This window comes from Manis pentadactyla, chromosome 10 (assembly GCF_030020395.1).
Source record: "Manis pentadactyla isolate mManPen7 chromosome 10, mManPen7.hap1, whole genome shotgun sequence".
Taxonomy (NCBI): Eukaryota; Metazoa; Chordata; class Mammalia; order Pholidota; family Manidae; genus Manis; species Manis pentadactyla.
The window spans coordinates 84254148-84271607 of NC_080028.1; positions in this window are offsets into that span (position 1 = coordinate 84254148).

The window sequence follows — 17460 nt, forward strand, 5'->3', positions numbered from 1 at the left end:
ACTGAAAACAAAATTCTAATTTTGCTGTGTACTTGATACTGAGACTCATTTGCTTTAATTTTATATAGCAGGACCATATTAAATTCTTCCACAAGCTTTCTACAACTTTCCTTTTGCATTATTCAGTGTTCTCCCTCTTTAAATAAATAGTTGTACTTTAGAACAATTACCCTCTTTTACCCTCAACAAAATGAATTTCCGTTCTTTATACTTTCTCTTATTAAAACACACATCTTTTTTAGCAAGTGGAGATGTTTTCTTCTTTACATAGCTTTAATTAGGCCTTAAAATCATTAGGAACTTTAATTTTCAGTGAACACTGAGAAGAGGGCTATTGTAAACCATTGCACTAGCATTCTTTAGATTAACAAATTTATGAACACACTTTATAATTCCTGGAACCATGTGCTTTACAGCATAATCTCTAGGCACAAAATATGTATACTTAACTTAGCAAAACTTTAAGGTTTTAGGTTACTACAAAGATTCTCAGGCTGTTTGTAGGTATACACACTGTAACACACTGTAATACATTAACACACTATAATTAAGATGTTTATTTGCTACACTTATTTAATTTACTTATTCCTAACAACTATGCTCACAAAACTTTTACCAAACAATAGACAAAGTCAAGCCCCTCTTTAAGCATTTTTTCTTGAAAGATTTAACAAATAACATCAACTTCAATGACTTTAGGTAAACTTAGGCAGCTGGTAACCATAAGGACATGTCCATTTCAGTTTAACTTAAATTAGCATTAATGCTTAGTATCTTTTATTAGAACTTTCTGGAAGTTTTAGAATGCCCAATTTTTACAAGTGCTTGTCTTTAAATCAATTTTTATTAATACCATCCAGAAAACATTTTTCATTTACACACTTAGACACGCAAACATACAGATTGGGACATAATGACTACAGTTGGAAACACTTCATAAAAGAACATATAGGAGCCAAGATGATGGCATGAGTAGAGCAGCAGAAATCCCCTCCCAAAACCATATATATTTTTGAAAATTCAACAAATACAACTATCCCTAAAGGAGAGACCAGAAGATACAGGACAACAGCCAGGCAACATCTACACCTGTAAGAACCCAGCACCTCGCGAAGGGGGTAAGATACAAGCCGTGGCCTGTTGGGACCCGAGCGTCCCTCACCCCAGCTCCCAGCGGGAGGAGAGGAGTTGGATAGGGGAGGGAGAGGGAGCCCAGAACTGCTGAATACTCAGCCCTAGCCATCTGCACTGGGAGTGCAGACACACAGTGCGTGGGGTGCTGGATACTATGGAAACGGGACAGTAAAACCTGTGACTGGGTCCCCACTGTCGGTGCCCCTGGGACAAATAAAAGCGAGTGCCTTTTGAAAGACTTAAAGGGACAGGGACCCCACAGCTGGATGGAAATGTCCCAGGACACTTAGCCCAGCAGCTGGGAATTCCAGGGAACTCTGGGCACCCTACCCCCTGGGCAGCAGTGCAGCTCGGAGGCCCCTCACAGAGATAAACAGCCTCCCACCAGTTTTCCCACACCCCCGACACCACTCCGCCGTAGTGGACCGGCAGCCTGAGGCAGCAGGGCAGAGCTTCTTTCAGAGCTGCCAGGCAAGAATTAGAAACCCCATCTGCGTGCAGCTGCCCAGTACAAGCCGCTAGGAGTCGCTGTTCTCCCAGGAGAGGAAGGACACAACTAGCAAGAAGGTGCGTTCTCCCAGCCAACACATGCACCAGCTCCCCACAACTACCTCTATCATCATGAAAAGGCAGAAGAATTTGATACAGACCAGAATAACCCAGACATCCTTCCCTGAGAAGGAATCTGGGGAGATAGACCTAACCAATCTCCCTGAAAAAGATATCAAAATAAAGGTCATAACCACGCTGATGGAGCTGCAGAGAAATATGCAAGAGCTAGAGCTAAGGGACGACGTCTGGAAGGAGATTACAGAAATGAAACAGTCTCTGGAAGGATTTATAAACAGAATGGATAAGATGCAAGAGGCCATTGATGGACTAGAAACCAGAGAACAGGAACACATAGAAGCTGACGCAGAAAGAGATAAAAGGATCTCCAGGAATTAATCAATATTAAGAGAACTGTGTGACCAATCCAAATGGAACAATATTCACATTATAGGGGTACAAGAAGAAGAAGAGAGAGAAAAAGGGATAGAAAGTGTATTTGAAGAAATAATTGCTGAAAACTTCCCCAAACTGGGGGAGGAAATAATCATTCAGACCACAGAAGTACACAGAACTCCCAACAGAAGGGACCAAAGGAGGACAACACCAAGACACATAATAATTAAAATGGCAAAGACCAAGGACAAGGACAGAGTCTCAAAGGCAGCTAGAGGAAAAAGGTCACCTACAAAGGAAAACCCATCAGGTTATCATCAGACTTCTCAACAGAAACCTTACAGGCCAGAACAGAATGGCATGATATATTTAATGCAATGAAACAGAAGGACCTTGAACCAAGAATACTGTATCCAGCACGATTATCATTTAAATATTAAGGAGGGATTAAACAATTCCCAGACAAGCAAAAGTTGAGGGAATTTGCCTCCCATAAACCACTTCTACAAGGTATTTTAGAGGGGCTTCTCTAGCTGGGAGCACTCCTAAGGCTAAACAGATGTCACCAGAGAAAATAAAATCACAGCAAAGAAAGCAGACCAACCAAATACTAACTAAAGGCAAAAAATAAAATCAACTACCCACAAAAGCAGTTAAAGGAAACACAAAAGAGCACAGAATAAAACACCCAACATATAAAGAATGTAGGAGTAGGAATAAGAAGGGAGAGAAATAAAGAATCATCAGACAGTGTCTATAATAGCTCAATAAGTGAGTTAAGTTAGGCAGTAAGATACTAAAGAAGCTAACCTTGAACCTTTGGTAACGATGTATCTAAAGCCTGCAATGGCAATAAGTACATATCTTTCAATAATCACCCTAAATGTAAATAGACTGAATGCACCCATCAAAAGACACAGAGTAATAGAATGGATAAAAAAGCAAGACCCATCTATATGTTGTTTACAAGAGATCCATCTCAAACCCAAAGACATGCACAGACTAAAAGTCAAGGGATGGAAATATATATTTCATGCAAACAACAGGGAGAAAAAAGCAGGTGTTGCAGTACTAGTATCACGCAAAATAGACTTCAAAACAAAGAAAGTCACAAAAAATAAAGAAGGACATTACATAATGATAAAGGGCTCAGTCCAACAAGAGGATATAACCATTATAAATATATATTCACACAACACAGGAGCACCAGCATATGTGCAACAAATACTAACAGAGCTAAAGAAGGAAATAGAATGCAATACATTCAATTTAGGAGACTTCAACACACCACTCACTCCAAAGGATAGATCCACCAGACAGAAAATAAGTAAGGACAGAGAGGCACTGAACAACACACTAGAACAGATGGACCTAATAGACATCTATAGAACTCTATATCCAAAAGCAGCAGGATACACATTCTTCTCAAGTGCACATGGAACATTCTCCAGAATAGACCACATACTAGGCCACAAAAAGAGCCTCAGTAAATTCCAAAAGATTGAAATCCTACCAACCAACTTTTCACACCACAAAGGTATAAAACTAGGAATAAATTGTACAAAGTAAGCAAAAAGGCTCACAAACACATGGAGGCTTAACAACATGCTCCTAAATAATCAATGGATCAACGACCAAATTAAAATGGAGATCCAGCAATATACAGAAACAAATGACAACAACAACACAAAGCCCCAACTTCTGTGGGACGCAGCAAAAGCAGTCTTAAGAGGAAAGTATATAGCAATCCAGGCATATTTAAAGAAGGAAGAACAATCCCAAACCAATAGTCTAATGTCACAATTATCGAAATTGGAAAAAGAAGAACAAATGAGGCCTAAAGTCAGCAGAAGGAGGGACATAATACAGATCAGAGAAAAAATAAATAAAATTGAGAAGAATAAAACAATAGAAAAAATCAATGAAACCAAGAGCTGGTTCTTTGAGAAAATAAACAAAATAGATAAGCCTCTAGCCAGACTTACTAAGAGAAAAAGAGAATCAACGCACATCAACAGAATCAGAACCAGAATATGAAAACCTATATGCTACCAAGCTGGAAAACCTAGAAGAAATGGACAACTTCCTAGAAAAATACTACTTTCCAAGATTGACCAAGGAAGAAACAAAAAATCTAAACAAACTAATTACTAGTAAAGAAATTGAAGTGGTAATCAAAAAATTACCCAAGAAAAAAAAACCCGGGCCAGATGGATTTACCTCGGAATTTTATCAGACATACAGAGAAGACATAATACCCATTCTCCTTAAAGCTTTCCAAAAAATAGAAGAGGAGGGAATATTCCCAAACTCATTCTATGAAGCCAACATTACCCTAATACCAAAACCAGGCAAAGACCCCACCAAAAAAGAAAATTACAGACCAATATCCCTGATGAACATAGATGCAAAAATACTCAACAAAATATTAGCAAACCAAATTCAAAATACATCAAGAGGATCATACACCATGACCAAGTGGGATTCATCCCAGGGATGCAAGGATGGTACAACATTCGAAAATCCATCAACATCATCCACCACATCAACAAAAAGAGAGACAAAAACCACATGATCATCTTCATAGATGCCGAAAAAGCATTCGACAAAATTCAACATCCATTCATGATAAAAACTCTCAACAAAATGGGTATACAGGGCAAGTTCCTCAACATAATAAAGGCCTTATATGATAAACCCACAGCCAACATCACACTGAACAGCGAGAAGCTGAAAGCTTTTCCTCTGAGATCAGGAACAAGACAGGGATGCCCACTCTCCCCACTGTTATTCAACATAGTACTGGAAATCCTAGCCATGGCAATTAGACAAAACAAAGAAATACAAGGAATCCAGATTGGTAAAGAAGAAGTCAAACTGTCACTATTTGCAGATGACATGATACTGTACATAAAAAACCCTAAAGACTTCACTCCAAAACTACTAGAACTGATATCGGAATACAGCAAAGTTGCAGGATACAAAATTAACACACAGAAATCTGTGGCTTTCGTATACACTAACAATGAACTAATAGAAAGAGAAATCAGGAAAAACAATTCCATTCACAATAGCATCAAAAAGAATAAAATACCTAGGAATAAACCTAACCAAGGAAGTGAAAGACCTAAACCCTGAAAACTATAAGACACTCTTAAGAGAAATTAAAGAGGACACTAGCAAATAGAAACTCATCCCATGCTCTTGGCGAGGAAGAATTAATATCGTCAAAATGGCCATCCTGCCCAAAGCAATATACAGATTCGATGCAATCCCTATCAAATTACCAACCGCATTCTTCAATGAACTGGAACTAATAGTTCAAAAATTCATATGGAACTGCCAAAGACCCCTAATAGCCAAAGCAATCCTGAGAAGGAAGAATAAAGTGGGGGGGATCTTGCTCCCCAACTTCAAGCTTTACTATAAAGCCACAGTAATCAATACAATTTGGTACTGGCACAAGAACAGACCCACAGACCAGTGGAACAGAATAGAGACTCCAGACATTAACCCAAACATATATGGTCAATTAATATTTGATAAAGGAGCCATGGACATACAATGGGGAAATGACAGTCTCTTCAAAAGATGGTGCTGGCAAAACTGGACAGCTACATGTAAGAGAATTAAACTGGATCACTGTCTAACCCCATACACAAAAGTAAATTCAAAATGGATCAAAGACCTGAATGTAAGTCATGAAACCATAAAACTCTTAGAAAAAAACATAGGCAAAAATCTCTTGGACGTAAACATGAGTGACTTCTTCATGAACATATCTCCACTGGCAAGGGAAACAAAAGCAAAAATGAACAAATGGGACTATATCAAGCTGAAAAGCTTCTGTACAGCAAAGGACACCATCAATAGAACAAAAAGGTACCTTACAGTATGGGAGAACATATTCATAAATGACAGATCCGATAAAGGGTTGACATCCAAAATATATAAAGAGCTCACACACCTCAACAAACAAAAAGCAAATAATCCAATTAAAAAATGGGCAGAGGAGCTGAATAGACACTTCTCCAAAGAAGAAATTCAGATGGCCAACAGACACATGAAAAGATGCTCCACATCGCTTGTCATCAGAGAAATGCAAATTAAAACCACAATGAGATATCACTTCACACCAGTAAGGATCGCCACCATCCAAAAGACAAACAACACATGTTGGCGAGGTTGTGGAGAAAGGGGAACCCTCCTACACTTCTGGTGGGAATGTAAATTAGTTCAACCATTGTGGAAAGCAGTATGGAGGTTCCTCAAAAAGCTCAAAATAGACATACCATTTGACCCAGGAATTCCACTTCTAGGAATTCACCCTAAGAATGCAGCAGCCCAGTTTGAAAAAGACAAATGCACCCTTACAATAGCCAAGAAATGGAAGCAACCTAAATGTCCATCAGTAGATGAATGGATAAAGGAGATGTGGCACATATACACAATGGAATATTATTCAGCCATAAGAAGAAAACAAATAGTACCATTTGCAACAACCTGGATGGGGCTAGAGGGTATTATGCTCAGTGAAATAAGCCAGGTGGAGAAAGACAAGTACAAAATGATTTCACTCGTATGTGGAGTATGAGAATAAAGAAAAACTGAAGGAACAAAGCAGCAGCAGAATCACAGAACCCAAGAATGGACTAACAGTTACCAAAGGGAAAGGGACTGGGGAGGATGGGTGGGAAGGGAGGGATAAGGGCGGGAAAGAGAAAGGGGGTATTATGATTAGCATGTATAATTAGCATGTAGGGGGGTATGGGGAGGGCTGTGCCTAATGAAGTTAGGAGAGAGTTAGGAACATCCCCTGCCTCACTGAGAGGGCAGGGCGAGCTGAAGAAGCAGGCTGCAAGTCAGAGACAGAGAGGCGCTCCTCATGAATACCCAGTCAGAGCGCCCAGTGCTGTGTGTCATAGACGGATTCCTCATATAAGGACAGTGAAAGAAAAAGCAGGATTGGATGCTGATACTCACCTCCGAAGTTATCCCGGACGAGCCCCCAAAGATGATGCCAGGATTCTTGTTTGCGGAGCTGATAAATGAACTTAGTAAACAGTCAAGGTAGGAGAGGTAAGGGGAGGCTTTTATTTAGAGATACAGTGAGAGGACAGAGCTCCTGGCTCATGCCAGGAGGGGACAAGAGAGCCCTGTCCACATAATTTTGACAAATTGTAGAGCTGTTCAACATTCCTTGAGGAAGTACTTTCTACTGGAATCCTTCTGAAGGAGTTTGTAAATTTAAGGAGGGTACAGTAAAAGCAAACTTTCCCCTATCTGCTACAGCTAAAGGAATTGTAAAAAAGCAATCTTTAAGATCAATGATAACCATGTCTTTCAGCATCATAACTGGAGAAGGGAGGCCTTCTTGTAAAGGACCCATAGGTTTAAGGACTGCATTAATTTGTCTTAAGTAATGTAAGAGTTTCCATTTCCCGGACTCTGTTTTATAACAAAAATATATAACAAATTGGGGTTCATTATATTGTTCTAACTTTGTATGTGTTCAAAATTTTCCATAATAGTTAGAAATCAAAATGAATCAAACCTAAAAGTTGTAAGCTGGAAGTTCGAAGAACATACAAATTCAAAAGTTGTTGTATATTGACTTTAATTGTTAGAAAAGACAGTAACAGAAGAAACATTTCAGGTAAGGAAAGATAACCATAAATACAAAAAAGCAAAAAGGAAGGAAGGAAGGAAAGGAAGAAGGAAAGGAGGAAGGATGGGTGGGAGGAAAAAAGGATAGAATCAGGCTTGGGAGGCAGCCAACTATGGGAAGCCGCTGATCCCTAACCCCTGCTTAACAAAAGCAAGTGGAAGTCAGGTCATTTTAGTGGAAGAGAGAGCTTTGGGCAGCAGCAAATCTAAGTCTTCAGGGTTCCTAGTATCTGTGAAGGATTAGATGGAGTTTAGGGGCTGCCTTGAGCATAGAGGAAAGGAGAAGCTGGGCCCATTTCAGAAAGGGAGTGGAGGCAGGAGGTCCAATAGCAGCTGGTGGAGGCATTATGTGGGAGTTCATGGCTCTTCATGGTGCCTTGAAAGGATGCAGTATTGTGCAGGAGGCCACAGTTTTACAAATCCTAGATTATGGGGAGAATGAATTCTAAACTGTCATCTCTAGACAGACGGAGGCCTGAGCCTCCCTCCTCATTTTGGATTAGGCCAGGGTGCAACATAGTTGCCTACTGTGGAGCTGGCATGCAAGAGGTGCTTAATACCCATTTATTCAATCTAGTGGTAGTGTTCCTCAACCAACCAGATGTGCATTTCAAAATTTTCCAGAACGCTTTTTAACAATTTGATTCTTTATAATTGTGTTTCTTTACAAAGGTAATGAAGTCATTTGAGGACAGGTAACTCAACATTCAAAAGGGCCAAAAAGGCACCTGTTCGGTGAAAGCGTTTCCTCCTACCTCTGCTCCCTAGCCACCCAGTTCCCTGCTCTGGAGGCAACCAGAGATACTTGTTTTTTCTAAATACTTTCAAGGATGTTTTAAGCTGTGATCAAATATGTGTGTTTAATTTTTACCTTTTCAGAACAGTGGCAAACCACACATACTGTTCTGCACCTGCTATTTTTACTTTAAAACGTTGCTCAAAATCATTCCATACTAGTTGTTTTTAAACTACGATTATGTCTATTCTGTTTTTACAAGAGGAAAGTGACTAGAATATAAATTTAAAGTTTCCAGGTAACATTCTGAGTTCATTGTATAATTTAAACCTGTATCTTCTATATCCATTCTAAACTAGAAAAAAAACTTGTTGCAATTACATTCTTTCCCCCTTATTACAGTATAGTGGTATGTTGTGTATTGTGGTAACACACACATAAAACTTACTATTTTAATCATTTTTAAGTGTACAGTTCAGTGGAATTAAGTGCATTCATATTGTTGTGCAACCATCATCACAATCTATCTCCAAAACTTTTTTATCTGCCCAAACTGAAACTCAGGACCCATTAAACACTAACTCCCCATTCCTTCTCCCTCAACCGTGGCAACCACAATTCACTTTTCTGTCTCTATGAATTTGACTACTCTAGGGACCTCATTATCAGTGGAATTATACACTATTTGTCCTTCTGTGTCTGGCTTGTTTCACTTAGCATGCTGCTTTCAAGGTTCATCCATGTTGTAGCATGTATCAGAATTTCATTATTTTTCAATGTTGAATAATATTCCATTGTACGTATGTACCACATTTTACTTATCTGTTCTTCCATCAGTGGACACTTAATTTGCTTCCACCTTTTGGCTATTGTGAATACTGCTTCTGTGAACATGGGTGTACAAATATCTGAGTCTCTGCTTTCAATTCTTTTGGGTATATACCTAGAAGTGGGATTGCTAGATCATATGGTAAATCTTTGATTAATTAATTATACATTAATTTTAATTTTTTGAGAATCCACCATACCATCTTCCACAGTGGCTGCACTATTTTACATTCCCACCTGCAATGTGCAAAGATTCCAATTTCTCCACATCCTTGCCAACACTTATTATTTTTGTTTTCAAATAACACCCATCCTAAGTGGTATGAAGTGGAATCTTATCATGGTTTTGATTTGCATTTCCCTAATAACTAATGATGTTGAACGTCTTTTCTTGTGCTGGTGGTGGTTTTTATATATCTTCTTTGGAGAAATGTCTACTCAAGTCTGCAATTAAATTCTTAAAAATATACATTTAAAAGACTAAAGGCTTTATCATTTTTGTTTAAATGATACCTGTTCAAAAACAGCAGCAGAATCACAGAACCCAAAAATGGACTAACAGTTACCAAAGGGAAAGGGACTGGGGAGGATGGGTGGGAAGGGAGGGATAAGGGTGGAGAAAAAGAAAGGGGGCATTACAATTAGCATGTATAATTTTGGGGGGGCACGGGGAGGGCTGTGCAACACAGAGATGACAAGTAGTGATTTTACAGCATCTTACTAAGCCGATGGACAGTGACCGTAATGGGGTTTGTGAGAGGACTTGGTGATGGGGGAAGTCTAGTAAACATAATGTTCTTCATGTAATTGTAGATTAATGATACCAAAAAATAATAATAATAATAATAATAATAATACAATAAATAAATAAAAGGAATATGTATGATAATAAAAAAAGGTTACCTGTTCATTATAAAAATTCAAGCAAACCAGAAAAGAACAAAGAATAAACCAACTACCCTATTTCACCAACCAGAAATGGCTGTTATTGTATTGACATTTAGTGAACATCATTCTAAACATTTCACAGGTAAATAGACAAAGAATCCATATTAATTCATACCATATATTCCATTTTAAAATAAAACATCACATTTATCTTTATTTGAATTTAACAAAAAATAAAGAAATGGGAACCAAACTGAAAGAACAGTGGAACTTCAGATCAATGTTTCTTCACTACATGACATTTTCCCCTTTAAGATTCCTCACACAGAGAGGGGCGGAAGATGGCGGCGTGAGTAGAGCAGCGGAAATCTCCTCCCAAAACAACATATATCTATGAAAATATAACAAAGACAACCCTTCCTAGAATAAAGATCAGAGGACACAGGACAATATCCAGACCACATCCGCACCTGAGAGAACCCAGCGCCTCGCGAAGGGGGAATTTACCCTAAGAACGCAGCAATCAAGTTTGAGAAAGACAGATGCACCCCTATGTTTATTGCAGCACTATTTACAATAGCCAAGAATTGGAAGCAACCTAAATGTCCATCAATAGATGAATGGATAAAGAAGATGTGGTACATATACACAATGGAATACTACTCAGCCATAAGAAAAGGGCAAATCCAACCATTTGCAGCAACATGGATGGAGCTGGAGGGTATTATGCTCAGTGAAACAAGCCAAGCAGAGAAAGAGAAATACCAAATGATTTCACTTATCTGTGGAATATAAGAACAAAGGAAAAACTGAAGGAACAAAACAGCAGCAGAATCACAGAACTCAAGAATGGACTAACAGGTACCAAAGGGAAAGGGACTGGGGAGGATGGGTGGGTAGGGAGGGATAAGGGGGGGAGAAGTAGGGGGGTATTAAGATCAGCATGCATGGGGGGGTAGGAGAAAAGGGAGGGCTGTACAACACAGAGAAGGCAAGTAGTGATTCTACAACATTTTGCTATGCTGATGGACAGTGACTGTAAAGGGGTTTATAGGGGAGAGCCTAGTAAACATAATATTCGTCATGTAAGTGTAGATTAGTGATAGAAAAAAAAAAAAAGGGCAGTTCCTGTGTGGTAACCTCCAACGAGTTCTACACAAGGGTATAAAGGGCATATAAAAGTGTAGGCAAAGGGTCTGTTTGTGTTTATACAGAGGATCAAAGCCTAATTGGGCTACCCCGAAAATGAACTAAGATACGATATGAAAAAGAACTTCCAACATCTGCACTCTCTGGAAGACTCATGCCAGAAGATGATCATCAAAAAACCCCAACAAAGATCCACGCACTGCTACAGCTGTAGATGCACTCATCCCACCAGTTCCTGGACTTGCCATGGGAATGAGGAAGGAGATAGCTAAGCTGGCCTGTGCATACAGTAAAACAACAAAATTGGACTGGATCTATACTGTTGGAACTCAACCAAGAATTTGGAGAAGTGCAAATTGTAGCGCTCCAAAGTCTTACACCTACAAACTATTTACTGTTAAAAGAACATATGGCATGTGAACAGTCCCCAGGAATGGGTTGTTTTAATTTGTCTGATTTCTCTCAGACTGTTCAAGTTCAGTTGGACAATATCCACCATATCATAGATAAGTTTTCACAAATGCCTAAGGTGCCTAACTGGTTTTCTTGGTTTCACTGCAGATGGCTGGTAATTACAGATATGCTTTGGTTATGTAACTATACTCCTATTATGTTAATGTGTGTGTGCAATTTAAGTAGTAGCTTAAAACCTGTACATGCTGAAGTTACTCTACAAGAAGATATATCAAAGAAATAATCAATCTTCCCATGTTTTCTTCCACCTGCTACTTCTATAGCTTTTCTTCTTCCTTCCTAATTACAACCCTTAAATAGAATTCGTGCCTCATATCAAATTTACCGAGTATCATAATTCTTCCAAGTGGTAAAGATACCTCAAGACAAATGCTGGGCATAGAAGCCACAGGGCATAAATATGCAAAGAAGTAAAAAGCTAACTTTTTCAAACAATAAGGCTTCTCTCTCACTTACCAACTTCACATTTCCCTGTATGGCCCCGGAAGATGACTGGTTAGCCAGAGACGGGTAAGATTCCTCAAGGGAGGAACAACCTAATACAGGCACAGTCGCAGGGGGGCCATCAGGTGAGAAATTGGGGATCAACAGAGGTGAGGCTTAGAACCTCACCCCCCCGTTCTGAGAGAAATCTTCTGCATACGTGGATGTTTTATTGCCCTGGTCTAGCTTGGATTAACACATAGTCTACAGGCACACACCTGATCATCTACATTTGCTCTCTTACAACACTAAACTATGTTTTCTACCTTTATCTTGTATCTACCTACCACTTCAGCATTTTATTAAAAATAATAATAATAAAGAGAGAAATGTGGTATCCACATATAAATCAAGTATAAAAACCAAATGAGTATTCATATTTGAACTGACTGTTTAGAGTTCATAATGCATGAGCAAAACCGAAAGTTTCTGTGATGACTGCCCTTGTACTGTTCACTATGTAACTTATTCATTATGTAAGAATTTGTTCTACATGTAAAAACTTGTTTGTTATGCCTCAGAAGATTGGAGACTGACAAAAATTAGGCTTGGGGTGGATTAATGATTGTGCATTGAGCATTGACTCCCCTATACAGAATTTTATTGTCGTTAACAACCATTTGATCAATAAATATGAGAGATGCCCTCACAAAAAAAAAAAAAAAAAAGGACAGACTTCCAATGGTAAAATAAAAACCGGGATGTAATGTATAGCATAAGGAATATAGTCAAGATATTGTAACAGCCTGGTAGGGTGATAGCTGGAACCTAGAATTATGTATATAAATGTTCTACCACTGTGTTGTACACTTGAAACTCATGTAATGTAATACTGTGCGTCAACTACCCTTCAATAAAAAATAATTATTTAAAAAAAAAAAAAAAAGATTCCTCAGAGGTTATGAAAAAAGGATTGTGAAAAAAAACATGATGGGCTAATTATTTACTAATCATGTTTTAAAAATGGACATGACTAGTTGACTTTCTGCCACATTAGCCACTCCCAATTAATTCCTAGTATTTCTCACTCTTCCCCTACATCCACATTTTTGGTTGTATTACTATTTTTAGTTTACTAACATTTATAACATTTATAGTGTATTCTATTTTTCAACCCTGATTCCTTAATTGTTTAGATTGACATTTACATATTTTCAATGGTAACCAGCAATCTTTTATTTTGACTCACCTCTTGGTGAGCTAGATTTTACCTTCAAATAGCTTTTCCAGGAAAGGATCATGTCTTTTCCATTCTACCTAGAGAGGAGTCCATGCTGCATTGCCTCTAGTTCCTACAGGAACTGTACTATTTAAGTAGAAACTTAAAAAAAAAATTTTTAAGTTTTGTGGTAAAAAAATATAAAATATGCCATCTTAAAAAGAGAAATGTTTATAATGTCTAGAGCCCTTGCTGCAGGAATCCACTTAGAGCATCAATCCCAGTTCTTAAGTGAAAAGGTACATCTGCAAAAAGAAATTTATCTATATGATAAATTTTAAGACATTCAGGGAGAAATTTCTGCTGGCAACATGAGCTACCAGCAGAAACTCAGCTACTGATGACATCAGATCCTCCCAAAACACTGGCCAAGGAGCTCTCCTCAAGTGTGTTCTGAGACCACCTGAAGCCACACCCATTGCTGAGCATTTCACTTTTGGGATCTTCACTAATCAGTTCAGGCAGCTTTTTGGGAGCCTTGCTTTTTATGGTAACTTATCCCAGGGCTGACCATTGACCTCTCACAGAGGCATTTTCTGTTCACTTGCTCACCATAGTTCATGTAAATCAGACTTCTCTTCACTTTACGAAGATGTGGACAAACCCATGGGGCAACGAAAGAGCTAGCTCAGTGGGTGTCTTGTAGTGAGTGGTTGCCTAGAAAATGCTCTATATGGCAGCGCTAAATTTCCCTAGGACCCACAGGAAGCTGTGCATGTCATTAGGGCTACTCACAAGTATTCTAGTTCTTCTCCAGGCATGTGCAGAATGCCCTTTTCTGCCCTTCTTGAAGTAGGTAAGGCTATAGACTGGTCAATACAATGCGATCAGAACTGTCATGGGTCACTTCTGGGTAGAAGCTATAAAAGCCAGTGTGTGTTTCACCCAAGTCCTCCTCCTATCCACCCATAATTGGATGCTGATCATGGAAGCTCATAGCAAGTTGGAGCCTGTTCCCTTGGCCTTATTCCGAGTCACTAGAACTAACAGACTTCCCTTGCTGACCAACACCAGACATGCATGAGCAAGAAGCAGACTTTTGTTTTAACAAGCTAGCCAAATGCTATTACTGCAGTAAAACCTAACTCATCCTGGCTGAGATGGAAGCTATGAACTTCTACAGAGATCCAGTAGACTTTGAGAAGGAAGAGCAGGCACTACTAAAAAGGAACCTCAGGATAAGTGGGCCACTCCAGTTCCTGAATTCAATGCACTTGTTCCAAGGCTGCAGTTAGTTCTAAAAGCAGGCAGGACTCCAATTCTTTTGGCAGCTCTTCATGGGGACTGAATGGTCTGACTTGTTTCTGAAACTGGTCTGCAGCCCCACCACCCAGGCCCTCATACAAGAAAACACTAGTGGTCTTAAGTCACCCTTCCAAAAGTTATTAAACAAAATGCATAAGTAAGGTTGACAGAAAATATCAGTTTTGTACAAATGAAATGGGGCTCATGGGTACTGTATTCTGTGTTCATGCTTGAGAAGATCTGACCATCATCTTTATATTTTAATGTCAACATGGCTGGGCTATAGTATTTTCAACTTATATTTTCAGAACATAAATAACACCTGCTCACGGAAAAAATTTCAAACTGTAGAATAGGTTATACAGTGAAAGATTTCCTGTATCTTTATATGCAATCTCATTCTGCCATCCTGCTACCCAGCCAGCTGTGGGCACAAGCATGGCCTCTGGCACTGGGGTGCTATACACAGTGTAAGAAATGGTCTTGAGCTCAATAGGCTTTTTCTGGTTGTCTCAGTTAATGAAGTGGGATCAGTAATGCTTACATTAGTATTGAAGCAAGCTGGGTCAGGACTGTGTCCAACTGGTGAGTATATATGTTATCCAAAGGCGCAGCCACTGCTCAGCTCCAGCTGTTTCTCGCTGGAAGAAAGCAGACTCAGTGTTGCTAGATTTCAGGGATGTCAAGTCAAAGTGGAAATTCGTATTTGCAAGATAAATTTGTTGTTTCTATGCCAAACTACACACACACATGGGCTGGATTTGATCAGTTTGTGGGTGTAGCAGTAGTTTTGAGGATGGCTCTGGAATCTTGATTTACCAAGATCCTGGCTCTACCACTCATGCATTCTGGACCCGTTTCCACATCTCTAAAATCTGATTCTATGTTATAGGATGCTTATGAGAATCAAATGAGATGCTGAAAGCACTTAATAACATGTGAGGTGGACTCTACATAAAGCTTACAATCTAATGGAAAGAGAATATAGGAATCTCATCTGGGAACTGGCTTCATTGGGACAGTGGCATTTGTAAACAAAGACCTGAAGGATGAACAGTTAATTGGGTGGAGAAGTGGGAGAGAAGGAGGGGAAGGACAAGACAGGAAAAGGAGGGGAAGGACAGGACAGGAAAAGGCCTCGGTTCAGCCTGAGACCAAGTCCTTGCCAACTTAGGACATCACACCACGCTGGCCAGCATCAACTTGCCAGACAGAAAAACCACACCCACCAAGGCTTCCGTAGGGCGCTCTAACCCTCTTTCAAATACCGAAGAGAGGGAAGCAAGGTGGAGTTGGGGGGTGGTGTGGAGGGGCTACCTTGGGGTCAAAAGTGAATAGTTTTCCAGGCAGAGGAGTAAGATTTAGAAGGCAGGCAAGAAGTCAAAGAGGTAGGAAGCAGTCCCATTTGCTTGGACTGCTGAAGTGCCTAGGCAGATAATTCCAAAGCTGGCTGGAGATGAGGCTGGGCAGTATGCAGCACTTAAAATTTCAGATTGAGGAATCTGACCAGTTTGTAGGACCTCTGTCAACTGGAGAATGGGCGCCCCCTGGGAGCAGGGCTTGGTAGTAGATGCTGGAGGAACCAGATGAGGAGGGTGGGGGCAGGAGGGGATGCGGTTGATGTGTAGCCGGCCCTCCACAATTTTCTTCTCTCAGGAGCTAATTCCTTCAGGCATGATGGATTCCTGGGATCCCGTAACAGCTGTGCTGGAAGGGACCTCGAAAAAGGAACTGCCAACACAGGCCCCTTGTCAGGCCCTTAGCTGGTCCGTGAACACCGTCTTAACACATCTAACTCTGCTTCGTAGGTAGGTATCATTATCCCCATTTCTCAGATGAGAAAACCGAGGTTTGCTGACTTCTCAAGGAGGGGCGGGGATTTTGGGGATGACTCCAGAGACTTTTTCCTGGAGCCCTCATAACTTGGAAGATACTGAGTTCCTGAGGTTTGGGTGAACAAGCATCGGGTGCGAGGCGTCCCAGCTTTCCAAGAGACAACAGTGTGACCTCTCTTTCGGCGATAACCACGCCTCCCTTATCGCGACAATACTGATTACTGTTGCTTTCCTTTAAGAGCCTTCCCGTGAAATATGAAGTCCTCGCCACACGGGGAGGCGGACATTATTATATCCCTGGATCGCCCGGACATTCCTCCCTCACCCTCACTCATCCCCACTGGTGACATAAAACTCTACCCCTCCACTAGCGAGTGAAGGCGTGGGACTACATTTCTCGGCACGTCGTTCAGAAGAGGGTGGCGGGGAGAAAAGGAGAGAGAGTCCGTTTCCGTTGACTCACAAGTTGGCGTGTCCGCCATGGTGCACATTTCTACAGTCCACGTCCTGTCTACGTCCCCCAGCAGGACTAATGATAGGCCGCCACCTTTCCCACGTTTCCACAAGGAGCAGCCTTAAACGCGTGGACTACAAATCCCAAGTCGCCGTCTTCCTTTCCCTTCGGCCGCCATCTTTATCGGTACTCCCCGCCCCTTTCCCCTCCATTGTCTCGACCTAAAATAAGAGAGCAGGGAAGACTGCAACTCCCGTCAGGCTCTGCGCCAGCAGGAGGGGAATTTCCATACTACAGGAGAGAGAGGTGCCCAAGGTGATAGAGTGAGGCGACGGGGAGAGGCCAGGTAGCCTGCCATCTTTATCGTAGTCTCCTTATCCTCCTGGTTCTGCCATTCTTAAGG